The following is a 12,890-nucleotide window of genomic DNA, read 5'->3' as shown; positions in this document are numbered from 1 at the left end:
GATCAAAAGCCCATGGAAGCCAAGTCTTCTAAGGCTTAAACCACTGTATTAATTTAACGGAGATGTGACTCTCTTTCTTTGCCACTGATTTTGTGTCTCACCTTTCACATAGGGCAAGTCACCTTTAACTGGGGATCATAGGTTAAAATAATGTAAATCAGCACAGGTCCCTTGAAGCCCCTGGTGCCTTTTGAGGAATCAGCCCCTTCCCCCATCTACGCTGTTGGGATAAGAACTAGTCGCCTCGCAGGAGTGTTTAAGGCTTAATTTTTTATAGCATATAAAGTGCTCCGAGGTGTTCGGATGAGGGATGTTGCGAAAATGCAAAGTAGTGTTATCGTTGATAAATTATTTAAAATATTGTGGTCCATTGAGAAAATACTAGTTTGTAGGCAGTGAAGTGGTTAATGCGATTGCATCTCTTACAGGTTTCACCAGATACACTCACTCACTTACAATGGATAATTGTTAGCTCTTGTTGTGCAGATGCTGTTGCAGATGGAGCCCTGTACCTGCATGCATAGCAAATGAATTAGACTGGCAATCCCCTTTATAAAGCATAAATATGTAATTTGTTCAGCTGTTGTAATTAAATATGTATGTGTGAAACAGCCACCATTCAGGTCATTAATGATGCGCCATGCCAAATTAGAGCTTACAGACAGTAATGTACATTGTTGTGCAATGAGGGAATTGCAAATAACATAGCTAAGCCTTTCCTAGTAAAGTGATGGATTCAGTGGCTTTAAAAGGAATATTTATATTTCCAGCATTTTGATTGCTTCAGTCTATATTTACATTGATGCCCAATGAAAAAGATACAATTGGATGGGATTTTTTCTGTATTTGTTTTATACTCTTTGAGCACGATAGAATACCCATTAGGTACGTGTCACACAACATTTATTGGGTGTAACATTTCATACCCGTTGGTAATATGCTGAATATGTTGCTATGATCATTCTTAAATATATAGTCAATTAAGAACTGGTAAGTACCTTTTCTTCTGCATAATGTAGACAAACACCTTATGAAAGCACTTGAACAATTTTAATGCTTTCAGTGTATCTGCTTTTTAATCTTTGGAGTTCAAAGATATGACCGGTAAAGGAATCCTTACTGTGGTAAGCAACCTATATATTTCCATAGAGATCCGCCTGATGGAATAATTGTTTTAATGAATTAGGCTTGCCAGTTTACTGTTGTGTGGGTTTTGGTTTTGGTGTTTGGGTTTTTTTTTTCATGCATGATCACTTAGACATCAGGCCTACTTTCTTCTGTCTACATTGTTTCTTTCTTTATATTTACCAGAAAAAGATAATTGTGCTCCAAAAAAACCTTCTTGAATCTTCTCAAAATAGCAAAAAGTTAACAGGCAGCTGTTGTTGCACAGCAGCTAAGAAGCAGAATGAAAAATCAAAACTCACTACACCTTAAACACATCTTAAATGACCCTTCCTAAGTGTGTCTGTTTAAAATAGATGAAAGCTTAGCATACGTTTTGTTTTGGCGGTGGGTTCCGAGTACACAAGAGCTACTAATCGTCTTGACCTTTCGGACAAACAGGGCAGCAGAAGGAAGCATCTCAGAGTTAATTCTGTCTTGTTCGCAGTGGGAACAGAACATTCCTCTGTGATCCTCTTTCACATGATTCGCCTGGGCCTCCTGGAAGCCCATCCTGATACTATTAGTGCCGGGCTTCTTAGGTCTAAAGGCGATGGACGGCACGGACATCACCCACCGCTCACCGGCTGGCGTCGAGTCGGACTGGGCGAGCAGAGTCCTTAAGACTCATATTAAGAAAATGGAGTAGAAAATGGGATTAGTTGATAGATTATCTGTGGGGGCTTGCGGTGAACTTGCGACTTATTAAACCTAGACTAAGAGAGGAATAAGGAGTAGTGATTTTTTTTCTGATCTAGAGCTATAGCAAACTCCACAACTTGCTATATAACATCTACTTCAGTATGTATACTCTGAGAAAATACTCAAATATTTCGGTGGCTTAAATTTGTTTATTAAAGGCCATGCCAGAATAATTATTTATATCTCTCTTTGCATTTTAGTTAAACTATAATATTAAGGCTTTCTTTTTTTTTTCTCTCTCTCTCTTTCCTTCCCTCCTTAATTCCACTTTCTTTCTTTCTTTGAGACATTTTCCCAAAATACAGTTTTTCACATTTGTTCAGAGTAAAGTCCTGTTTAATTTACGGCACGAACAAGTCAGATGTGCAGTGTCTTGGCATTGTTCGTTTACTGCATTTTAACACCACAGTTATTGGTGTATTGGGAAGCTGGTTCAAGGATGACCGCAATGATAACAGCCATGATCACAGCCAGGCCTCCTGTAGGGTTCCCCTAGATAGTTTTTCTTTCTTCTCTCTTTATCTTTCTGCAGTGATTTTGTGAATATCTGAAGCTGCTGATTCATGAGTTGAATTACTTGTATTTTGCTACCCTTATTTGGTGAAGATTCTAAGTAATGTTTGGTTTGGAGGGTGGGAGAGGGGTGAGAAAATTTATTTTTGTATCCCTTAAACAGCGTTGCATCACCAAGCAGCGCTGTATATTTCAAAATCTATTAATTTTTGCTGCTGAAAGACATCCCGTATGTGGCCGCTCTTCTGTCGTCTCTTCCCAGCAGTTGGCTCTGCAGAGGAGAAACCATCTGCAAGCTTTTGTGTGCGAGCGTGCGGGTTCCAGCCTGAGATAACAGCCCAGCTTCTGAAATTGGGCAGAAAGCGCCTGAGCTAACTGGTGGCATTGGTGACATTTGAAGCACAAGTCCTGTGAGGAGCAGCTGAGGGACCTGGGGGTTCAGCCTGGAGAACAGGAGGCTTGAGGGGAGACCTCGCGGTCTACAACCACTTGAAAGGAGGTTGTAGCTTGGAGGGTGTTGGTCTCTTCTCCCAAGTAACAAGTGACAGGACAAGAGGAAATGGCCTCAAGTTGTGCCAGGGGATGTTTAGATTGGATATTAGGAAAAGAATTATTCACGGAAAGGGCTGTTGGCCATTGGAACAGGCTGCCCAGGGCAGTGGGGGAGTCACCATCCCTGGAGGGGTTTAAAAGACTCGGAGATGAGGTTCTTAGGGACGTGGGTTAGTGACTGTTGGGTTAATGGTTGGACTCTATCTTGAGCATCTTCTCCAACCAAAGTGGTTCTATGATTCCATTATTCACTTAGCAAAGGGTTAATCCCTTGGGAGAGACATGTTCTCCCTCTGCCATCACAGACCCCACATGGCAGGCCCTCAGTGCAAGCAAGGGCGAGCAGGTCTGTTAAATACGTTACCGACAGGCACGTTAAATACATTAACCATTTCCCGGGAAGGGTGGCGGTCAGCCAGGTACTTGGTGATAAGCGCCCGCGGGCCGGTTTGGTTCCCTCGCTGGCAGGCGCTGCGTTGGCCAGTGCTGCAGCAAACACTTTCCCTTGGATGTTGGTTTTCTGTTGTGTCTGGCAGCCACAGAGGGGCTGCTTGAACTTTAGCCAGAGGCAAATATTTATACACCAGAGCATGCAGTGTTCCGCGGGCCGGGCTGCGAGCGCGAGGCTCCGTCGCCGCAGAGGAGCCGTCCCGCTTAACTGCGCCCAAGCGGGACCATCTTGGGGGTGGCGGTGGCTTTTGAGCTTTGGGGACCTGTGAAAACATTGGCTTTGTCCGCGCTTGGCGGAGGGGACATCCTGACGGGAGCCGTGCGTGCCCTTCAATTCCTGTTGGAAAGTTTACAGTTAATATTTTCCCTGGAACGCTGTCAAGCTTTTGACAGTGCCTGAGTGTATGCTGAGCTGTGAAATTGAGACGCGGAGCGAGTTGCGAGAAATCTGTTTCTACTCAAATCTGTAAAGGTTTATAAAAACTTCAGCGGAGGGGGAAGGAGGGGGGAAAAGAGGGGAAAAAAAAAAAAAAAAGAGGGGGAACTAAAAAGAAGAAAAAAGAATCCGTGCGGCTGTGGCTGGGCTGGGCTCGCCTCGCCGGGCGCGCGGCAGGTCCGCCATTTTAAGGATGCAGCGAGGGGCGAAGCTCTCCGCTCCTTACATGGCGGCTGCCTCGGCGGCGGGGCCGGCCAATGGGGCGGGCGCTGCCAAGTCACGTGACGTGCCACGACGGCACTGACAGCCATTTCCTCGTTTCTGGAAAAAAAAAAAATAATGAAATAAAGAAAAAGAAAAAAAAACCAACAACACACACACACACACAAAAAAACTTTGGGTACCTCCGCGGAGCGCTTTACCTTGTTTTCGGTGCCAAATGTTCTCTGCCGCCTGTGTCTCGCAGACTGGCATTTGTCCATAAAGTTATTTTAGTAGGTAAAAAGTCTCGGAGCTCTTGAGCTCTGTGCGTTCTTTATGTAAAATGGATTTCCCTTGCTGGCCCGGGGCCAGGAGCGCGGAGCACGCGCTGGGCGAGGGGAACGCTTCTCTGCAGAGGAACTGGTGGACTGACACACTCTAATTTTTTGGCTCCTGACCAGACAAGCTAGATGGATGCCAAAATTCAACAAAATAACACATTATTGTGTAATAGGAACAGTGCTCAAAGTGAGCAAGAGCTCACAGGAACTGAATACCAGCACTTTTCTTCCTTTCTTTTTTCTTTTTTTTTTTTCCCTTTCTTCCTTTCTTTCTCCTTGTACAGCAGAAGCTTGGAACTGGCACTTTTAATATGCAGCCTCAATGGGCCGAGGAATAAATATAACCGCAATGTAAAGAATGAGGAATAACGTACAACCGGGAAGATGAGGGAGGGAGGGAGCGAGACGGAGAGAGTTAAAATTACTTTTGTGAGACTTCCTTCAAACGTGCTCCATAGTGCTCAGGGCCGGTTTAACCCTGTCTTTCCTGCAGCACATCCCCAACCTGCCTCGCACGTCCCACTTCCTCATGTTTAACTCCTTTCCCCTCGGAAAAGGAAACAAGCACGCGTTGAAGGCAGCACGCAGAGCTGGGGCCATCGGAGGGGTTGGAGTCAGTGCAAAATAAGTCTTTCTAGAAAATACCTTTCTCATGGTGTGTCTCTGAAAGGAGAACCTACGCGAAACATTGGTTTTCCTCTTAAAATAACCAGCATTGCCTGGGTTTGCCGTTACTGATCTTACACTGTTTTAGCACCTCCTAGCACCAAACCAGCTTTACAGTAATAAATGAATTAAGCTTCCCGGCGTTCCGTAGCTTCATCTGCAAAATGCAGGTGTCTCTGGGGCTGCGCATGGCAATTCTGGGAAAGTACAAAGGAACACAATAGGAAATGAAAACTAACACAACCTATGGAAACTGCGAGGGGTCCGTGGGTCACCAGCGTGTAATTACAAGAGTTGGAAGCTGGCCAGGGTGAGTATGGCCATCGTGTGGGAGAAACATCATGTGCCCACACGTATTGAGAACTTTCTGTTTTCTGTCCGGTCTTGTAACATCTCCTGGTCCTCCTGGTGGTAGATGTGCTTGCAAAGAATATGGGAAGTGACCTTCCTCAGTCCTGAGTTTGCCTCTTCCAGAGCACAAAGTAATGGGCATCAACCTCTTCTACCCTCATTTTTTCCTGTCCTCTACACTGCAGCTTGATTTCTCCCCAAACAGATTGAAATCTATTGGGGCACAGGCCAATTACTATGCTGTTAGTGCTCCCATTGGATTTATCCCTCTTATCAGCCCTGTATATTCCTGAGACAGATACCGCTGTGGTAGATAAACACCAAGATCTAAACCAGAGACCTTGCTAGGATTGCATCTTGAAATCTGCCTAAAGAGGGTAAACACAATTAAGAGCATGCACAGCTCTCGTGCCACGTCTCAAATTAGACCTGCCAAAGAGAAATAAAGGGTCTGTGTCTTCTTGTTACTTCATTAAAAAGCTTACCATAATTTATTTTTGAGGAATATAGGGGTTTTTCATGTTGGTGATGAAACTAGCCACAGAAGGTGTTGTTTGGGGTTGAATCCCGGTTGTGCTGTGCACCACTCCTTCCTATTGTCCATGAAATGCTTATGGGCAAGAATAAACTAAGGGAAAACTGACTGGTTCAGTGTGTTTGTGACCATATTAATGATACGTTATATTATTTAATTTGGATTTTTTTATGCCTTATCAACTACAGAATAGAAAGTGCAAAACAAATAGTAAATAAAAAATAATTACATGGAAGTTAGAGTCCTACTGGTGTGCAGTAACATTAAGTGTGGCAGTAATTATGGTTTGGACTTTCCGTGTAAAAAGCAGATTTTTTTCCTCATAACTTGTTTTATATCCTTCTGGAATAAAGTAAAAAAAAAAATATCTTCTGGCAGTTTTTTAATTGAGGTTTTGTAGCTTTAATGGTCTAATGCTATAAAGAAGTCAGCCCTTCTGCCAGTTTTTAAGGCCAGATAAAGGTTTGGCATCATGTTAAATGCGTATGTTTCTCTGTGTACGTGTATCTGCCTTTCTCCTTCTCTTTCCCTCTCTGTCTCTGGTAGAGGGAATAGGAGACCTTCAGAGCAAATATTATTAAAGGATTCAGAAATGTAAAATAAGTTATTCTTCCCTCAGTGTATTTGGATTGGTTCTCTCTGTGGAGCCGGCTGGATATACCCGCGCTATTACAAAAGTGAACTGAAGTGCTAAGAGGACATTTCTGAGGATCTGTTTATGCAGATTACAGTTTCGGTGTAAACGACCGAACCACTCCACTTCCAGAGATAACTGCAGCCTACAGAGTGTCTGATGTTGCCCCAAAATCAGCTTTTCAGAGCAAACTCCTCCAGGAAAATACCCGGGTCTGTGCTTGCCTGCCCCGGAGCTGCGGCTTCACGGCCAGGAGAGCGTTAGAAGTTAATACAAATTACAGGAGCTTTACACCCTGAGACCTGACTTGCTTTGGGTTACCAATTTGGCACGTAGGGTTCTGGGAACATCCAGCTTTGCAATGGATCCTCCTTGTCCAGTGTCCAGCTCTGCAGCTCATCCCTCTGCCTGGCGTGGTCTTCCTCAGGAGAGACCTGGCTGTTGGTACTTCAAAAAAAAAAAGAGCTATCAAAAAAATAAAGCCAGATAACCAAACCCCCAAAAATCAGTAAATAAGGGGTGAAAGAATATAACTTGTAGGGCAACAGAGGGCTGCAGGTGGTGTGCCCTGTCTCTGGGTAGCATCCAGGCAGTAACGTGGCACAGTTAAAGCTGTTAAAACAGTGTGGATGTCACAGGAGCATCATTTGGCCAGTGGAGCTCCATCATCTTCAGAGAGGAGTTTGCATGGATGTGACAGGAGAATCTTGTATTACTTCTTTCTTGTTTTTCTTTACATGTTGATACATTCTTTTTTGCTTAAAAACAAACAAACAAAAACCCACAGTTTAAGAACTGGGAAAAAAAAAATCCCAGGTGCAGTAACAATAGCTGATCCCAAACAAATGTAATTCGCTCTTGCCACTCGGCAAAGATAAAGCGTGTCACGTACATTAGGAAAAGATAACTGACATTAGCACAGTAGGCAAGGTGATTATGTACCACGCTATTGACTCTGTGCGATCATTATTGCTATTTGGTGGGTTGCTTAAGTGGGTACCTGAAGGTTAAGTAATAACTGTAGTAAGAATGAGAGGGAAGCAGAGAGAAAGGAAAAAGAAGATAGAAAACATTGACACAAGGTTAAAATGGAGGAAAGTGGATAAGTGGGGGTGTGGATGTCTGAGGAGAAAGGTGAGGTGACTGAGCCTTGGTAAGGGATAGTTAAGGGCTGGTGGCTGAGTAAATAATGTGTCAGGTTCTGTTCTATTTGAGATTGTTATGTTTGTAAAATAACAGAAGTAGAACACAACTTTAGGGTAAAACCCAAAGGAGAATCATAATCACTTTCCAAGTTTTCCAAGAGGCATTCTCTCTCCCCAGCTTTAAACAAAATCTGAGAGAATGCAAAGTCGGGATATAGAGGTTTTTTAAAAAACTGATCTTCTTTTAACTCACCTGCATTTTTGTGTGAGCCTTTGAAAGCGCTTTGTGTTCATACTCGGAGAATGCCCAGACCTCACCTGGCTGGGACCCAGTGCTGGGATGGAGGTCACAGGCTCCGCTCTCACAAACCACGCTTAAGGCTGCTCGCCGGGCTTAGTTAAGCCGGTGACAGCAACTCCTTGAGCTGGTGAGCGTCTTCTGTTCATGTGGACTGTGTAACCTTCTGTGGGCATCACTGCTTTATGGTGGAATAGTAACTGTGTTCTCGAATCGATGATTAATGCCAGCTTTTCCTCTGGAATGCATTTCTGACATTATAATATCATGCAGCAGAATCGAGTTTAATTTCAAATTGTATTAACCTATTTACAAAATATATCAAGGGGACATTTTTCAAGGGAATAGTTCTCTTCTTTACATAGATTGAGAAATAAAATACTTATTTTAATCTTGCGTTCTGCAGGCACTAGGGCTAACTATTTCACTGAAATTAATATCTAAAAGGGAGTCATTGCAAATTTTATATTGACATGCGGAACGTAACGTTATGGCTTTTTAGGGTGGATATGCACAAAATATGTATGTGCATTCCAAACTAGCTAATAGTTTTGCAAGTGGTGAACATAAATTTTAATACCTCTACTTCCCAGCTTGTAGCAGCGTTGTCTGAAGTCTGGGATGACTGATGTTAATCGCCAACTTGTTTGTGGCTTTCCAAAAATGAACTCGTAGTAGAAGAAAATGTAGTGTAATTCCCATTCATATTTAACTTTATAATAGAAAGTGCTATGTGGGATCTGTCCTGTATAATACTGCTTAACAAAACTTTAAAATGTAGCTGTGTTCTTGCTTTGCAAAAGGAGGAATATGAGACACATACATTAGCTGTTAATTGTGTCTCTGTTCTTAGGGCTTGCACTTGATGCCTCCCGTATCATAAATTCATCCTCTTGTGCTCTGAAGTTCGGAGTTTCCGAACATTAAGCAAACCAAAAGAAAGGGGGAGGTGACAGTGCCACCTCCGTTTCTTCTTGGGGAGCAGCATTTGGGGGATGGTGTCTTATTAAGACACACATGAAAGCTCTAAAATTTTGTTTTTACTATTTCTCTCTGGAATTAGACTGAAATTACACAAGCCTTGTAGCTGAGAATTTTATAGGTAATCCGTTTGTAGACAGAGGATGCAAGCCTGGCTTTGCCGAAGGAAAGAGGAATTTCTGCTGTTGATCTCAGCTGGCGCGCGAGTCGCTTCCTCACTGTGTCCATGGAGAAAGTCCTTACGCGGTGTGTATCCGAACCCACCGCTTTTGTTAGGCTGAGGCACGTTTCATGGCAACATAATAATTCGGAGCCAAGTTTCAGAGGTGCTGAGCCCCCCTCCTTCCCCCCTGGCAACTTGCGTTGGGGTCAGTGCCGCCGGGAGCCGAACCCTTCCAGGCGAGCGGGACGTCAGACGGGAGCGAGGCAGCGGCTCCCGACGGGCAGGAGTCGCCGGGGTCTCTCCTGCACGGTAGTTTTAGCCGTGAGCATGGGATTTGTTTGAGAGCAAACAGAGACGCACTAATTGATGAGAGTGTTATGCAAATAAAAAAGAGAAATGGGATGGGTAAAAGAAAGGAACTGTAAAACACTTTATTATGCCTGGAAAGCCAGGCTAATCCCAGTGGAATTCTGCTAGGATAAAATGTTAGCTGCTTTGACATTTTAAGCCTTTAAGAGTTGTCTCGGAATTTTCTTTTTCGTTTGCTTCTGTTACTTTGTTAGATCAGTCTACAGAAACGTGGTTTACATTTTCCTCCCTCTCTCCTTTCCTTCCCCCCTCGGCTGGAGGTAACCGAGCCCACACTTGGCTTTGCTGGGGACATGAAATGGTTAAGCGAGTTGAACCTCAGGTGCTTTGTTCCTATGCTGGATGCCTGCTGCTGGGAGGCCGGCAGAAACTCCTGCCGAGAGCCAAAGACACCGCTTACCCAAAGACATCCCTTCCCCTCCAAGACCACGAAATGTGTGGCGGCAGTCGAGTGACCCGAGTCCGCTGCCGAGGCCGAAGCAGGGCAGAAAGCGGGTGCATGAGCTCAACTCCCCTTTTTTTGACCTTTTCTCTTGCTGTTTCTTCCACCTTTCGTGGACTTTATCCCTCTTTCACCTCAGATGGGTAGGCAGGCAGGCTGCTTTAATGAAAGCAATACTGTGTCAAGAGGGATTGCTGGCAGAACCCTTCCCAGCCAGGCTGACCTAGCACCTCAGCAATGTTCTTGGCTTTGGCCAGCAACAGCTTGAAAACCCAGGTCTGTTTCTGAATCCAGATGGTGGTGCGTTGCCATATGTCAACAACACATGTCATCCTGATTAAAATTTTAACCACATCCATTCTGCCATCCCCATAAACCATCCTCGGCCCACTGCATGGCAAAGGCTCCTTCCTCGCTGCTCCTCTTCCTCCCGCAGAACCGTGCCGTTGGCATCGGCGCCGGCAAAGCCGTCGTTGTTGTGCTGGTATCAGCCTCCCCATCCAGCTCGTTGCCCGCGAGATCCACCTGGGAGGGTGTGTTGTCCTTATCAGCCCTGCTGGAGCGAGGTCTTTGCTCCAACTGACTCCGGAATACAGGCTTTAAGTGTTGGAACAGAAAAGGAAAAAAAAAATACCCCCAAACCTAACTTATTTAATCACTTGTTAGGGCCTGTTGAGTTGTCTGTTAGAAGTGTCCTGCCCAGCCTTGGGAAGAGAGATAACGTGTTCCTGTTGAAACACAACCTTGTCAGGTTGCCACCGTAAGACATTCTGAAGTTGCCAATGTGTTCAGGACCAGCCCTTACTGTTCTGCACCTGGGCTGAACGCAGCTCCCTTTAGCTTCGTTTCTAAGCTCTAAGGTGTAGCCCTTTCCCTAAACCATGCATCCGAATCTCTGTACCTCCCAGGGCAGGGGAGCATCCTTCAAGGGCTTTGCAGAAAAAAGCTCATGTGCTCTTCCCTTTGATGGAAGAGACGGGTATCGGTGGGCTGCCGGGACAGGGCAAGCTGCCCTGTGGGCTGCTGAATTCAGACCCGGGGACTCACTCCGCTCAGTCGTCTGGGGCCTGGGATAATTTGCGAAGTGGAAGTGGTTTCCCTAGCTGTGCCTCTCAGTCCTGTCATATTTTAGCTTGATTTCTGCAACAGCTTCCCCTCTGTCTGTAGGTAATGCTCACATAACGTTTATCCCTTTGGCTAATTTCATTCCAGTGTGACAGACAGATTAAAACCTCTTCAAAGACACCGAGTTTTGGTGGGTTTTTTGTTGAAAATGGTGGCTAAACAGGGAAGAAACATCCCCATCCATATCCTCCCAGGAGGAACGTCGGCAGGGTGAGCCTCACCTTTGTCTGTCCCCAGCCACACGCAAGCTGCCTCTGGCTCCTCCAGATGTGGGGGCCAGAGGTCGGGAAGGGAGGAATCGCAGGGAAGGGGAAGATGAATCATAAAGGAGTTGGGGGAGAAGCGCAGGATGTTGTCCTGGGAGGAATGAAGACATGCAATGCAAATCCTCAGGAAACGAGGCTTTGTTTGCTCTGGTGGTGGTGGAACAACTAATTTTTCTGAAAAGAAGAGGGGTAGCAAAGGAGGGGAGAGAAGCTGAAATGGCTTCAAATCGTAGAATCATAGAATCGTTTCTGTTGGAAGAGACCCTCAGGACCATTGAGTCCACCCATTACATAACTCTGGCACTACCTCATGTCCCTGAGAATCTCATCTCTGCATCTGTTTAACCCTGTGGGGATGGTGACTCCACCACTGCCCTGGGCAGCCTGTTCCAATGCCCCATGACCCTTTCTGGGAAGAAATAGTTCCCAAGATCCAACCTAAACCTCCTCTAACTCAACTTGAGGCCAACTACATATTATCTTTTGCATATGCATATTTTTTCACCACCTCTTCTTAGTGTGGTGGATCTTACAGCCACTTTTTGTGCCCTCTTCTGATAAGGCACACAAAGGCAGTATTGAAGTGTCTGGTCCAGAGCTTGTAGAAACGGAAAGAAATTGGTGGTAGACATCATTTGCCTTCATCTGAACTTGTTTGCAGAGTTTGTGGCTTGGGAGAGTTCTTTTTAAAACCACGTTGTTCCTGTCCCCAAGGAGAACCTGGGGTGTTCACCTTCTGAAGAGAGACAAGGCTTGTGTGAGCGATCTCCTCCATCACTGCAAGTTAAAGGGTGTAGGAACCTCCTCATTTCCTTTGGAGGGGAAAAGAAGAAGATGTCTTGGAAGCCAAGGATGGTGAAGTGCTGACCTGCTCTAAGCTCTCGCTTCCAAGCGTGGGACTCTTGCATCACAGAAACAAAAGCTGTATCCCTGCTCCAAAGAGGAGCCCAAAGGCAGAACTTGGACTGGAGGTAGGATTTTGGACAAGAACTTGTAGGGAATGAACTCGGTCCCCAACCTACTGTTGCCAGTTTGATCACAGTTCTAGAGCAGGTACCCCCAACGGCATTTTTATATTTATATTTCAAGTCCTAGAGCTCCAGCACACAGCCCTCAGTCTTTGCTGTGCTGCTGTCACTGATCTGCACAACTGATGAGGAACCCTGAAGAAAAATCCCCAGACAGAACTTCTGTGGTACATTGTGCACAGCTCTCTGCACAAGGAGAGGGATGGATCTGGATCTCCTTTTTCTGAGCAGTCATATTTTTTCAAGACAATGCCAAAAGTGTGCTTTCCGTTCTCTTTCAGCAACTGATTGCTGGTGGGTAGGATGCCAGTGTAGAGAGATGCTATTTATGCAGCAGAGCTCATTGTCGGTTTTTATTTAGTATGTATTTGTACCAGCCATTGAGTTAGATTCCTGGCTAGCGTAACACAACACAGCTCCATTGGCTTCCACAATTTCCATAGTTCAGAGTCTGGCATATGTTTTATTTTCAATGTATATTGACTGTCCAGCCTGTTAAAACCTTTGCCACTAAACCTACACTGTTGT

The 12,890-nt window shown here is 45.0% G+C and overlaps 1 protein-coding gene and 1 long non-coding RNA gene across 29 annotated transcripts in view; one reads left to right on the top strand and one right to left on the bottom strand.

Moving 5' to 3' along the window:
* The window catches only part of NFIA (nuclear factor I A), a 348,817-nt gene that overhangs the window by 165,186 nt on the left and 170,741 nt on the right, over positions 1–12,890 (top strand). The window lies entirely within an intron of this gene.
* LOC135580032 (uncharacterized) lies at positions 2,120–4,597 on the bottom strand. Its single transcript, XR_010474059.1, has 2 exons — positions 4,240–4,597; positions 2,120–4,138 (listed from the first exon to the last, which is right to left on the bottom strand). It is a non-coding gene; the product is annotated as an uncharacterized LOC135580032 (long non-coding RNA).

The sequence above is a fragment of the Columba livia genome, chromosome 8 (genome assembly GCF_036013475.1).
Source record: "Columba livia isolate bColLiv1 breed racing homer chromosome 8, bColLiv1.pat.W.v2, whole genome shotgun sequence".
NCBI classification, from domain to species: Eukaryota; Metazoa; Chordata; class Aves; order Columbiformes; family Columbidae; genus Columba; species Columba livia.
The sequence above is the reverse complement of the archived record's forward strand: the minus strand, read 5'-3'. Positions and strand labels throughout refer to the sequence as shown.